The following is a 13016-nucleotide window of genomic DNA, read 5'->3' as shown; positions in this document are numbered from 1 at the left end:
GTAGTCGCCTCTGGCACATCCTCATGTGCATCTCCTCCTGCAAAAAATGAATCCACTATGAAATGGCATTAGAATTCAAGAAAGAACGCTTGAAGGGAAATAAACACATGACAGAAGATAGAGCAAAAGAGGGATCTACCAACAGTGGGCGGGCCAATATGATGTACACTAGAGGATGTCTGCATGCTACGTGTTGCCGACATTGCAGTCGGCAATATAGGTGAGGGTAACCTCTGATGAGGTGGTGGGGGCATTTGTACAATAACATTGACAACACCTAAAGAATAATACATTAAATATATCAAACATTAAATATATGAAAAGTGCAAGAATTGTAAACAAGGATGAACCTTTATTTTGAAAATTGACAGTATCAAGTATGATGTGTTTTGGGTACTTAGAGTGATAAGCCAAGCAAGTGATAATACAACAAAATCGTCATCACTTGAAGATCCTGCAACACCTTGATTGTGGGAACAACTTTGATGAGGGCGGATAAATTGTTGTAAAAACAATACGTATATATTTTAGTTAATGACATAAAAGAGTGTTGGTGTAAATAAATATTCATTTTGGATATTATTACACTTACTTAAGTTAACTTAGGATAATGCATCTCTTCGTAGTTTGGATTTGAGACACTTAGGGAAGTGTGCACATAGGAATAGAGCTTGTAGGAGAAATTCCACCATTTGTGGTCTTATTTTGCTGTTACACTCCACCTTCGGTGGGTCATCCACCTCTTGTGGAATATTATATTATTTCTCCTACCTACCCTTAGTATTTCTTACCTACCCTTGTTTCTCATTGAGCCACATGTCATATTTGTGTGCTCATACATCCATATGGCCTTGCCTATATAAGTAGGCCTCTATTCATTGTATTGGTTAATCCAGTTGATCATTTGCATATTGATGAGAATACAGTTTGTTCTTGTCATTCTATTGTCACTTTTATGCTTTTCATTGTGCCCTTGATATTGGCAAAATCCTACATGGTATCAGAGCTATTGGGGCTTCATTGATCGGTTTTTGGAGACATCATGGAAGGCTTCTATTTTCGGATTTGGGGATCTTCTTTTTTTGGGAGCGTCATACAGCGATTTGGACATCACCGTTGAATCTGGGAGGCCGTTTCCATAAATTTCGACTATAAAGTCGACCTATTTTGGTGAGAAATTTTTTTTCCCCATTTTGGCTAATATCGTACAGATTTTGAAATTTAAAAAAAAAAAAAATTCAAAATTTTTTTTTTCGAAAAATTGAAAAATTTTGAAAAAAAAAAAATTTCAAAAAAAAAAGAAAGCAAAATTTTTTTTGGGGGTCCGCAAAGCCCCCCTCCCCCCCCGCTGTACGAGTGCTGCAGGTTGCAGGTACGTACCTGAGCTGCAGGCTCCGCCCGTACCTGCCGAGTTCCCCGTGCTGCCGCCGGCCAGAGACCTCCGGCGACCGCCTAGACACCTCCGACCGCCGACGACACCAGACCAGCCACCGCCTCTGGCGACCGCCACGCTGACACCCAGTCAGCATATTGACCCCGCCACGTGGCTCTCAAACAGCCCTCCATACGCCACATCATCGTGCCACGCAGTCCGTCCGTACAGTGCCATGTCATCATCCGTACTGCAAAGTCAATAGTCCGTACAGTACGGATGCCCAGTTAGCAGAGAGGCGAAGTTTTTGCGACGGTCATACGGTCGTCAAATTTAAAACAGTGACTTGCCGACGTCAGTGCCACATCAGCACTTTTTTGAAAATTTTTAACCCCTCTCCATTGGGCTTTTCAATTTTGCAGTCCAACTTTGAAAGGCCATATCTTGCTCATTTTTGCTCCTTTTTTGGTGCAATTGTTTTTGAAATGGGCTAAAATTTCGTGATCTTCACAGTGGTGTGGTTATTTTCTGATTTTGGTGCACAGGTTTTTTGGAATTTTTGGATTCTCTCAGCTGTACCTGTCCAATCCTCAATTCTGCAACTTCAAAGGCCTCGTTTGAGCTCATACGACCTCCTTTTCAGGTGCCCTTTTTTTTGAAAGTGCTTATTTTTTCATCTAATTTTAGAATCTATGATCAAATTTTAGAGATTTTGAGTGGAAATTGTACTTTCAGATATTGGTCTTATTTGGCCTATTAGGTACTTGTAAATTGCTTGGATCTTAGTAAGATCTCTTGCATTATCAGTTTGAGACTCTTTTGGCCTTATTGAGGCAGTTGTAAAATTGTAATCAGAAGTCCACTTTGCCATTTTTTGCAAGTGGCCCATTGTATACGCACTACTTATAAAGTGCCAAAATCATCACATTTGGGGGGGGGTCTTTGATTGAGTGAATTTGGGGGGGTGTCTTGTGTGATTGTGCCTCTCTTTGTGCTCTTTCTATTTTTGTTGCAATGAGTCCTAATAAATTTCCACCTTTAACTCCACATAATTATGCATCATGGAAAATTAAAGTATGGAGTAAATTAATGGAAAAGGGTCTCACACACTACATAGATGGAACAATAACAGCACCACCTGATCCTAAGGCTGATCCAATTGCTCAATTAGAATGGCTCACAAAGAATTGCATGGCTCTTGGAACCTTATGCAAGTATGTATCAGATGACCTCATTTTTCACATTGAGAAGTGTAAAACAATCAAAGAGGCTTGGGATATGTTTCAGAAATTGTATGGACAAGTTGATGAAATCAGAGGCTATTAGATTGACAATGAGCTCACCAACTTAGATCCAAGAGTTTTGATACAATCCAAGATTATGTCACCAAAGCAAATGAGCTAAGAGTAAAGCTTAAAGATTGTGGAATTGACAAAAAGGATGCTCAATTGATATTCAACTTGTTGGATAAGCTTGCACCAGAATATGCAGCATTTGTATCTAGCTTCCAAACTCATCGTTTGACAGTGGGGAGTTCTTATGTTATGCCTTCATTTGATGCTTTCACAGAAATGTTAATATTGGAACAAACTAAGTTGTTGAACATGGGGTTTCTCAAGTCTTCAAAGTCCAAGGCTTTGGTGGCTAATCAAGGGAATCAAGGAAGTCAAGGCAAAGATTCCAACAAGAAGAAGAAGCAATCCAAGTCTAAGCCACACCAGGAAAAAGGACAATCATCCTCTCCATCACAAGGTGATTCATCATCCTCTTCCAAGAAGGGGACACCACCTAAGAAGGATAAACCAACTTGTGCATATTGCAAAAAGTATGGTCATGATGAGCATCGATGCCACACAAAGCAAGTTGATGAGTTAACCAATCTCCTCAAGAAAAACAACATCAACTTGCCATCCGCCTACACAAAGAAGGATTCATCTCCTTCCTCTTCCTCACAGTCTAAGGGAAAAGGGCAAGCATTTGTGGCTACAACAAGTTCTTCACAGCAATGGATACTTGACTCGGGTGCCTCATATCACATGGGTTCTACAAAGGAGCAGTTTTCTTCATTGGAGCCATCTAAGGTACCTCACATTTACATAGGTGATGACACACAAGTAGAGGTTGAAGGAAAAGGTTCAGTTGACATGGATGATGGAACATTTGAGAATGTTCTCTATGTTCCTAACTTGTCTACCAACCTTCTCTCCATCTACCAAATCACTCACTATGGGAATGGGAAAAAGGTTGAGTTTACACCAGATTCAGTTGTGGTAAAGGAACTTGATGATGATGCCTTGGTAGTAGTGGGACAAGTCAATGACAACTCAAGGCTTTATTCATTTTCCCACTTTGTGCCAAGTTCACCTTCTAGGGCCTTGCTTACTCATTCAAATTCAGAAAGTAAACTATGGCATGAGCGGTTTGGTCACCTCAACTACCACTATCTTCAATAGCTAAGCACTAAAGACATGGTCATAGGTCTACCTCGAATCAATTTTTCAGAGGGTGTATGTTCAGGTTGTTCCATGGGCAAGCATCCCGAAGAGAAGTTTGATAAAGGGAAAACTTGGAGAGCTTTGGAAGTTCTTCAACTTGTTCACAGTGATGTAGCAGGTCCATTTCCAGCACCTTCATTCAGTAAAGCCCGCTATGTTCTTACCTTCATTGATGACTACTCCCGCTTCACTTGAGTCTACTTTCTCATTCATAAGAGTGAAGTATTTGATAGATTTCAGGACTTCAAGACTCGTGTGGAGAAGCAATCAGGGAAAGTGGTCAAGATTCTTCGCACAGATAATGGAAGGGAATATGTGAACAAAAGACTTGAGGATTTTTGTACATTTGAGGGGATTAATCTTCAACATTCTATTGCATACACTCCACAGCAGAACGGGGTTGCAGAAGGTAAGAATAGAACTCTCAAAGAAATGGCTAGCTGTATGATACATGCATGTTCTCTTGATCCCGCCTTTTGGGCAGAGGCTATCAGTTGTGCCACACACATCCAGAATCGGGTTCCTCACAAAGCTTTGCAAGGTATTACTCCTTTTGAAGCTTGGGCTGGTAGGAAACCGATTGTGAGACATTTTAGAGTCTTTGGGTGTCTAGCATGGGCTCGCATACCTCCACAGAAACGCAAGGCATTGGAACCTCAGAGTCGACCTTGCATATTTGTTGGATATCCTGAGGGTGTTAAGGCATACAGATTGATGGATCCAGAGACACGTGAGGTATTCATAAAGAGGAGTGTTCACTTTGAGGAAAGCTCTCCTAGCTTAGCCTCTCTACCTCCTCCACCTTCCTCTAGTGATGTTAGTGATTTAGATGTTGAGACTCCCTCAACTCCGACTCACAGGGTTACACCTCCACAGGGTCCACATGCAGTTGAGGAGCCTCATTCTCCACCTCCACCTAGACCTCGTTGGGCTCGACAAACACTTGAGTCCGCGGGTTCTCTTGTTGGGGATCCTTCAGATACACGGAGAACTCGATCACAACATCAGGATCTTCCACATGCATTCATTGCTACCGCTTCTGATCCATAGACATTTAGGGAAGCATCAAGGGTTCCTGAGTGGGACCAAGCTATGGAGGAAGAGTATAGTTCCTTGATGAGGAACAACACATGGGATTTAGTCCATCTCCCTAAGGGGAGAAAGATGGTTCGATGTAAGTGGATCTATTGGACCAAGTTTGCAGCGGATGGTAGTGTGGATAAGTATAAGGCTCGGCTTGTTGCGAAAGGTTTTTCTTAGGTTGCAGGTGTTGACTATACTGAGACCTTTGCACTCATCGCCAAGATGAACTCCATTCGTTTGACACTTGCTATTGCTGCAGCTCATGGTTGGGTTGTACATCAGATGGATGTGAAGAGTGCTTTTCTTCATGGTGATCTTGATGAGGAGATTTATATGGAGCAGCCACAGGGTTTCATCCAGGATACTTCCTTGGTTTGCAAACTAAGGAAATCTCTCTATGGCCTTAAGCAGGCCCCCAGGGCTTGGTACGCCAAGAGGGATTCCTTTCTTCTCTCCGCAGGGTTCACCAGGTGTCATTCTGATCCGAATGTCTACATTTTGCGACAAGATGACTCTCACTTGATACTTGTGCTCTATGTTGATGACTTGATCATTACAGGGAGTACTTCATCCATCATTAGCAGGGTCAAATCTGCTTTGCATGACAGATTTGCTATGACTGACTTGGGTCTTTTGCACTACTTTCTTGGGATAGACATTTCACAGTCACCTTCTAGGATTACTCTATCGCAGCCCAAGTATGCTCTTGATCTACTTGCACGCTTTCATATGGCTGATTGTAAGCCTGCCCCGACTCCCTTTCTTTTAGGAGTCAAGCTTGAGGCTCAATGTTCTTCTCCACCAGTTGATGCCACTTTGTATCGTTAGCTTGTGGGTAGTCTCATCTACTTGACTCATACACGCCCTGATATTTCATTTGCAGTTGGCATGGTTTCCCGCTTCATGCAAGATCCACATGAGCTTCATTGGAAAGCCACCAAACGCATCCTTCATTACATCCAAGGTACACATCACTATGGAATTCACTATGCAGTAGGCACAGGACTTCGCTTGGTTGGTTACACAGACTCTGATTGGGCTGGCGATCTAGGTGATCGTAAGTCTACTTCTAGTTATAGTTTTCACCTTGGTTTGGGCCCCATTTGTTGGCAGAGCAAGAAGCAACATGCTATTGCTCTCTCTTCGACTGAGGCTGAGTATCGAGGCGCTGTTAACTCAGCTACTGAGACCATTTGGCTCCTGCAGATTCTCACAGAGTTTGGATTCACCACTCCACGGCCGACAGTTCTACATTGCGACAATCAGAGTGCTATTGCAATATCGAAGAACCCGGTCTAGCACCAGCGGACCAAACACATCGAGATTCATATGCACTATATCCGAGAGCTCATCTAGGAGTAGGGCATTGATTTGCAGTATTGTCCTACAGCAGAGCAAGTTGCTGACATATTCACCAAACCTTTCACCGAGAGTAAGTTCCAGCAGCTGCGAGCTCTCTTGGGGATGCGGGATGTGTCATTCGGGGGGGTTAGCTGACTTCTCCTTCCTCTCTTATGGGGGGGACTTTTTCCTCTTTAAGGTTTTGTCCTTCTTCTTTGAGAGTCTTTTGTACATTCATCTCTCTTTTGGGGGGGAGTTTTTTCCCACTGGGTTTTCTCCCTTTCTCCGTTTGTGAGAGATTGCATTGCATAGTTTTGCTTGCATTTGCATATTGTACATGGGTACCTATCATGGCCTAGTAGCCGGGACCCATCTTGCATTGTTGACTTGAGTCTTCATTCCCCTAAGTTGCACTTAAGGGGGGTGTTGGTGTAAATAAATATTCATTTTGGATATTATTACACTTACTTAAGTTAACTTAGGATAATGCATCTCGGGTGTTGGTGTAAATAAATATTCATTTTGGATATTATTACACTTACTTAAGTTAACTTAGGATAATGCATCTCTTCATAGTTTGGATTTGAGACACTTAGGGAAGTGTGCACATAGGGATAGAGCTTGTAGGAGAAATTCCACCTTTTGTGGTCTTATTTTGCTGTTACACTCCACATTCGGTGGGTCATCCACCTCTTGTGGAATATTATATTATTTCTCCTACCTACCCTTAGTATTTCTTACCTACCCTTGTTTCTCATTGAGCCACATGTCATATTTGTGTGCTCATACATCCATATGGCCTTGCCTATATAAGCAGGCCTCTATTCATTGTATTGGTTAATCCAGTTGATCATTTGCATATTGATGAGAATACAGTTTGTTCTTGTCATTCTATTGTCTCTTTTATGCTTTTCATTGTGCCCTTGATCTTGGCAAAATCCTACAAAGAGAATAAAATATAAACCATTATTGAACTTTTGTTATAATTAAAGCTTTCATTACTGCTTACTTGCAAGTTTTCTGTTGTCTGAAGCAATAATTCCACCCTCTCTCATATCTCATCAGTGATAGGATGCACGACTGCCAAATCAACAATCTCTTTTCTAATTTTTATAAGAGGCATTTTAAAGAATTTCATAAGCTCTATGGGATCTTCAGGGTCATCATCACTTAACCCTAATGATTCCACATCCCTAGAAAGGTGCTTAGGTACTACAACTCCCTTTCCCTTTCCCCGAACATCCGTCTGTGTCAAGAATATCATTAACAATTAAAAAATTAGTATAAATCACTAAAAAAAAGAACATAATAATGTAACAGTTTGCTTCTATCTAATTTGTACAATTACAATGAGGTTTACCTGCTCGGTAGAAGTGTTGCAAGCTACATCTCTATCTGCGATATGTGATGGGTCCATGTCAGCCTGTGACAAAGAAAAAATATAAAAAACGTTAGCGAAATTAAACCAATAGACTTAGCAAAAAAACTTCATAATAAAATGGTATATTGGATTCATTAATTAGAGGTTGGTTAATTTAAATGGTATATAGTACGTACCACCCCCATGATATTAACTTTGTTTGTATCTATACGATTCAAACTGTAATCAATTAGAAGCTCTTCGCCTACACTTATTGATTTTATCGCACATACAAATACACGATTTCCCTCGTGCGCCTCAAATATGCAATTGGGTTGTTTATTAGTTGACCCAGGTCGCGTACTATTTATAAAACCTGCAATATTCCCTATTGCTTTTGGCCGACCATCAATGTATACAGCCACTTGTTTACTTTGATCATTATCTTTATGTTGTATATAATTTGCTGACAGTGCATACCTATGCATAATTTTTTATTTATTTAACAATCTACATCCAATGTTTGTAATTGTAACAAGGTCCAACAAACTCCATCAATTCTACAACTCTATTGTAATAGACCTTTATGTCGTCCATGGAAAATAAGCTAAACCATGTAATGACGAAGGTGCTATGCAATATATCATATCGTTAACACAAAAATCGGTGTTTATTGGAGGAAGTTCCTTGGGCACCCATTGTTTCTGTAGATGTATGTACCTCAGTGGCACCTCAATGTCGCCTTTGGTCTCATCATCATAAGAACATGACCCCCCTTGAGCAAGGAAAAAGTTCATGTGTTTATTGAATTTTCTTCTAATCTTTTGACCTCTTGTTGATCTCCCTATTGTAGACCTACTACATGTGTCACTTTCATTTTCTATTACTACATTTTCCTCACTCGACGAAGACAGATCCAACAAATACCTATTTGGGGGTACCTACACTCCATGAAATGAGAGAGTTAATTGGTAATGAGAGAGAAATTTTGAAAATGAGGGTAATGTTGATGAAGAAGTCAGCCCTAAAGTTGATTTTGGGATGAAAATTGGAATAAGTCCAATCGGGGCCTTAAGTGTTGATAACTGTATTAGATTTGTTGCTAATGAGGTAGTGTTCTTGTGCATTGAAAAAAGCTGGAGGTAGACACTTTTGCATTTCACACATTAAATGAGGAATTTTTCTCTTCCAATATTTTATATCATCTTTATGGATTTCTTTACATGACAACCACCTACAAGGTATTCAAGACGCAAAAAAAAATATTACATAACAAGTAAAACAATCGCAAATATAATATCTATACAATGAACTAAACAAATATCACTACTTACCTCATGTATTTTCCAAGATCATATATGACTTGCTTGACATTATTGTCGAAGTTGTCTGGGAGAGATAGAGGTAGAACGTACTGCAACAATTATAAAATTATCTTTTCATTTTTTTGTAACATAATGAAAAGTACACGTACGCACAATTCTTAAATACATACTAAAAACACAAGAACATGAATTACCTTAATGAAGGTATACCAATCATGTGTTTTCATCCCTGACCCAAATTCACTTTTCTTTGATATGAGGTTGTTTATGTTCACAACAAATCCTGTGGGAAATCGAATTTTTTGTATGACTTCTTTTATAGCATTGCTTTGCTGGTTCGTTAATAACCATGGAAGCTCACTTACATTAATCTGGTCTGCATGGCTATTTGATTGAATGACATTTATCATTGCATGATTGGAATCCTGAATTCACTACATATTTTGACAATTTTTTCTTTCTCACGCCTTCTCCAATATTTTCCATACTGTCTCTGTTATATTCTTTCCAATATGCATACTATCAAACAAATGAACAATTTGTAACTTCTTGTAGTAGGGCAACCTACTAAATTATTAGGGATAACTTTTTAATCCCTTAGGAAGGTGGTCATTCATGCCTTCACGACCTTCATGATCATCAATCACTCATCAGTAAACAAAACAAAATAGAAAAGATGTTTTATGACAAACCAATAGATGGAATGGCATTACCTTGACGATTAATTCTATTATATTCCAACTTCCACAAGTGAGGTGTCATTCTTTATAGCTTTGATGTATTCTCTTCTTTCCCATTGAAAAGATGTTTTTCAATATTTCGATACTTATGATTTTTGTGGAGAAAGTGCCTATACTCATCAAACAACTGCTTTTCTAAACTTTTTGAATGACGAGATTTCATCTTTAGACCACAAACAGGACATGCAAATTTTCCCTTTGTTTGAAGACCTACAAGATAATGTATAATTGGATTAAATATGATAATTTTTTGAATTATAATTTTCATGCACAACTTAAACACCATAACATACCACAAAAATGTGTTAGCCCCGGGGCATCGTGCATTGTCCATAGAAGCATCGCATGGAATTGAAATTGTCTTTGTCCTATTGGTCTAGAGATGTCATACATAGTGACACCATTCCATAACTCTAGCAACTCGTCGATAAGAGGCTCGATATATACATTCATATCTTTAACTTGGTACTTACCTAATCGAATGAACAAAAACATTACATAATTATTATGACCATTTTACTGCAATATTTATAATTAAATTTAGACGACTATATTTAAATGATAAAATACCTGGAACAATCATTGCCAACATTATGTGCTCCCTCTTTATTGACATCCATGGAGGAATGTTATTGTTGATAACAAAAATAGGCCACACTAAGTAAATAGATCTCATCTCTCCAAATGGATTGACACTGTCCACTGCCAATGAAAGCCTGAGATTACGAGGTTCTTCTTTAAAGTGTGGCCACTTTTCCTCTATGTCCATAAATGTTGAACCATCCGCAGGCATTTGAATAATGTCATCTCAACTTCTACTATGTGCATGGTAATCCATAAATTGTGCCATGCTAGTGCACTTCAATAATCGATGCATACGTGGAATAATGGGAATATAGCGAAGAACCTTGCGAGGAACCCTTTTTGTTATTTGATCTGTTCGATATCTACTGATATGACATTCAGGGCATTCAGTTCGAAATTCATGTTGTTTGTGATATATAATATGATCATTGGGACAAGCATATATTGCTTGATGCTCCATTCCAATATCTTTCATAACAATAGATAATTCTCGGTATGAGCGAGGTAGGATATTTGATGGTGGTAACAAAAACTCACCTATCAATCTACAACAAAAAAATGTAATTTGTTATAATAAAGAATATTAATGGTACAACATGATTCATAGTTTATTATGACATATATGACAAACCTTAACATACGTGACATTGTTATGTTGGATAAACCATTCATAACCTTCAAGTTCACCAACAACAATACAACGGAGAGAAGAGTTGCCTGCGAGCCTTCGTAAAGGGCCTCATATGCCTTCTCAAGTAGAGGGACATCATGAACAACATCAAGGTCATCTTCATCATCATGATTAGTTGTGCGAGTACTAAATGAATCATGGATCAATGTATTTGTACCATCATCTTCAATTGTGTTTTCTAGCTCATGATCGTCATCTTCCATGGGATCATTTTCTTCAGCTTCGATATTCACACCTCCATGTTTGTCCACTTCGAAAACCACATTCTTAGGGTTGTGTTGATCCATACCATGTGCTCCGGGGTGCTTGACCTATATAAAATTGATAAACATAAATAAACCATGATCATGATCTCATCATCACGTGATTTATTATGTATATAAATTGTCAAAATGATATAATGAAAAACTTACCAATGGATGATAATCATGTCCACCTTCAATGTGACCATGCAGCCTACAATGTTTCTTCAATGTTTTGATTAGAAGTCTTCTAGTCTTTAACCCCTTACAAATTTTTCACGGACAATAACATTTTCCATCACCTTTTCTTTTCAAGTTAGACCACAATCTAGCAATCGTCTCTTTATTTTGGTGTTCGTTGATATTGTCTGACATGGTCTTTCTTCACAGGCAAGAAAATAGAAATTATCATCATTGAACAAAGCATCTTATTGAATTTAGATTTATAGTTTGCTTATGGTACATCACACAACATGGAAAATAAGAAATACTCAATAAATAATAGGATTCATTGATCTAGTATTATCACAATTTGCACTTGGCCTTCAATATTTTCTCCTCCTAACACTGTTTATCCATTACCTGTCAAGTACAAAACTCTAAAAGCCGTGGCTATTAAAATACATAAGACAACATTGTAACATCTTATAATCATCTGTTATAAAACCAAAGCACTTGGGAGTGATTCTTTTGTTTGTCATAGTCTAGGAAAACGGTGTCTACTGGAGCCTTGAATAACTGACTAGAAAGATTTTTAATTCCTTTTCTTTTTCCTTCCAATTTTTTCACTGTCACTTCCATTCTCCGAGTCAGATGCCCTCACCCTTTTCTTTCTTCTTGTTTTTTCTTACTCATTTTCATGCTTTGAATTTTATATCTTTCTTGGTGACTCCTTACTGCTCTCACTGTCAGTTTCACTCTCAGAATCTGAGTATGATGTATCAGAATCTAACGAACCTGATGAACTAGAACAATCGTCATTAGAGGTAGATTCATCTGACTTGGGAATAGACTTTTGTTGTTGCATTACAAGCCTTGGCATATTCTTCAAATACTCACTTAAACTCTCAGTGATACCACCAAGACCAATAGAAGTAAAGAAATCGATAGCAAACTGTGAATTTTTGGGATTGTCCTTTGGAGAAATTGAATCAAAAGACTCCTGCATTGTTGGATCGTTCAACCTTTCATTAAGCAATAATATACCAAGTTGCTCTGCCAGCTCCTGCAAGAGAATCTTTATAAAAATACGGGAAGAGGAAGTAGTATCTTCCTCTGTCAGACGTATATAAGCAAGACAATGCCATGGAAGAGCATTTGTGCCAAGTAAGTGGGCAAAAAACTTTGCAACATTACATAGTTTATTTGTTTCCAGTTTGTGTATCATAGAATATTGTTGTACAAAACACTTATCAAAAAATTCCTCATAAATTTTATTGATCATACAAAATCTTTGCCCAAGAAGACCATAATAACGAAGGTATGTTCTCTCTTGACCAGGTTCAAGCTTGATCTTTAGTAGCTTATGACCAGCTTCCTCAAAATCAACACTTGACATGATTGTCAAATAAATTGTATGTCTTAAATTGACCAAGTTTGTCTCTGTCTCATCCTGTATTATCAGTGCTTCCTCACCTTCATCATCATCATCATCATCATCATCATCATCATCATCATCATCATCATCATCATCTGAATCATCTGAATCATCACCTGAATCATTCTCCCCTTCTGCTTCATCTGAAGAAGCATCTCCAAGGATAACTTTCTTCAATTTTTCAT

This window comes from Cryptomeria japonica, chromosome 3, assembly GCF_030272615.1.
Source record: "Cryptomeria japonica chromosome 3, Sugi_1.0, whole genome shotgun sequence".
Classification (NCBI taxonomy): Eukaryota; Viridiplantae; Streptophyta; class Pinopsida; order Cupressales; family Cupressaceae; genus Cryptomeria; species Cryptomeria japonica.
This window is presented reverse-complemented; position numbering follows the sequence as displayed.